The sequence below is a fragment of the Hyalella azteca genome, unplaced genomic scaffold (assembly GCF_000764305.2).
Source record: "Hyalella azteca isolate HAZT.00-mixed unplaced genomic scaffold, Hazt_2.0.2 contig2691, whole genome shotgun sequence".
Classification (NCBI taxonomy): domain Eukaryota; kingdom Metazoa; phylum Arthropoda; class Malacostraca; order Amphipoda; family Hyalellidae; genus Hyalella; species Hyalella azteca.
In genome coordinates, this window is record NW_025932956.1 from 150,878 (window position 1) to 153,539 (window position 2,662).

Genomic DNA, 2,662 nt, shown 5'->3' on the forward strand with positions numbered 1-2,662 from the left:
ATTTATAACCGTCCAATTGTCAAACTCCGAAGAAGAGGATCAACAATGATTGAACCGTAACCGATGACGTGAGCTCTAGGTACAAGAGCAGCCACTTAAAAGTTAAAGTGCTACTTTCGAGGTGCTACTTCAAGATCCTGAATTAATTTATCGAACTGAAACTTTAAACGCGAGCTGCGTCTAAGCTTTACCAGGATTTCTAAGTAGAAGCCGAGCCAACTGCCACAACCAAACATGATTGAGGCTGCATCTTTCCATCACAGAAGACCCGGTGCTGTACTCAATAGTAACTCTATCGTCCCCTTAGATAATATAATTATTGGAAATGATACATGAACGTGCGTTGATGTATACAATGGCAAGTGCGGATCCCAGGGCAACAAAGTTCGTTGATGCATCATTGCAAAACAAACAGATTTTGTATTCTTCAAAGTTCATCTTATTAACAAATAATCTATATACTCGATGAATCGATACTGAACTTTTTTTCACCGCGACATTGACAAATATACGCGGCAAACTGTTAAAACGTTGTTAAGGCGTCAGCAAACTTCATTTCTTTTATAAATGTTACGAACTTGTTCAGTCGGAACTAATTGATGAGAGATGTTGTGTTTTGGTGAGAGCTTTCAAAATAATTGGCTCCTGGCCGTGGAAAATTTAACCGATTTGCGGTAGCTATACGAAAGATATAGCGGTAGGTATATTTTTGTGTCAGAAACTGGCGATCATTTTCTGGATTAATAACAACAGGTTTGCCTCAAATGTCAATTTTCTTTTTCAATTGAAAAGATGTGATTAAGTCGACGTAAAAAGATTAGAAAAATTCAATTTTAACCAGAAAATACGTCAATTATGCTATGTTGATTGATTCACATCTGCAAATGGACATGATCGCGTTCAATGCCAGTTTTTACAACACTTCTCTTTGACTTCACTTCTTGTTGTTTGTCTGCTACAAATCTTATAATCAAAATTTAACACACTTCTACTTATCCTATCGATCTGAAATTTTGCACACTTGCGTAAAGTTGGAGCCAATGCATGAATTAAATGACAAAATAAATGACTTTAAAATTAAAAAAAAAATTTCAATGTTAAAAAAATTGAAAAATAATTTTGTCAGCTGCAAATCTTATAACTGAGATTTTACACACTTTTACCTGTCCAATTGATCTGAAATTTTGCACACTTGTGTAAAGTCGGAGGCAATGAATGAATCAATTAACAGAATAAATAATTTTGAAAAAAATGTATATTAAAAAAATTGAAGAATTAATTTTTTAATATTTGAAAATAAAATGAGAAATTCATTTTACATCTGTAACATTGGAGACATTGGATTCTCTAGAAGTGTTGTCCTTAAAAAGTAATTTTTAAACGTATATTATTAGAATTCCACCCTGTATAACGTAATAATGTGGCTATGTAGCTCATCAGATACGTTGTACAACAATAGAGAGGTTTTAACAACGTCGCATCATTTTTTTTCTATCAATTATAAAAACCTGGCAGCTACATAGCAACTTTTTTTTTTGTATAGGCAATATCCGCTGCCAATTACACCATTTTAAAGGGATAATAATAGAATTTATACAATTGATCTTCATATAATTACTGATTTGTATAAAAAATATAAATATGGTAAAATTACGTTAAAATTTGAGCAAGTTCTCGCTAACCTCACAAGAGGTAATTGAAAATACCAATTATTCTCCTAGCAATGCCCATTAAATCAATGCAGCTTTACTCGCGTTAAGTAACATAAAATTAACAGCTTCACCTCTCTTCGTGTTAAAAAAAATAGTTGGCAATATGAAGAGAGGCATCACTAGAGAATTTGTAACGGTTAGTCGCCATATGTACAGCGTAAGCGATCCATGGTAAGGAATAGCGACTGTTGACTAGCGCAAGATGACGAGTTATTTCGTGCATTTCAGGCTATTTCGTGCATTTCAGCCGACATTTCACCCGGCGAGTCTTGAAAGTGTCGGGGATTACGTAGGTGAGAGTGACTGGGAGAGTAAAAAGGGCAGGGGAAGGTGGTAAGTGACAGTGACAAGGGAAACTGATGGGTGAAAGGGACAGAGAAGGTGACGAGTGAGGAGACTCCTAAATATAAGGGCTACAAAGATAGAGTACACATATAAAGATCAGAGAGAGCTTCCAAATAAAGAGATCTCGCAGACGAGCTATAGGAACTGGTGAATTATATATTATAAAAGCGTATCATGATTTGCTTTGTACGAGAGGTCATTTGCCAGCTGCTCAACGCGTCAAAAAAAAAACACCCACCGCTGCAGGAGGCAACCCCCACCCACCGCTGCAGCAGGCAACCCTCACCCACTGCTGCAGCAGGCAACCCCCANAGGCAACCCCCACCCACCGCTGTAGCAGGCAACCCTCACCCACCGCTGTAGCAGGCAACCCTCACCACCGCTGCAGCAGGCAACCCTCACCCACCGCTGTAGCAGGCAACCCTCACCCACCGCTGTAGCAGGCAACCCTCACCCACCGCTGCAGCAGGCAACCCTCACCCACCGCTGCAACCCTCACCCACCGCTGCAGCAGGCAACCCTCACCCACCGCTGCAGCAGGCAACCCCCACCCACCGCTGCAGCAGGCAACCCCCACCCACCGCTGCAGCAGGCAACCCCCACCC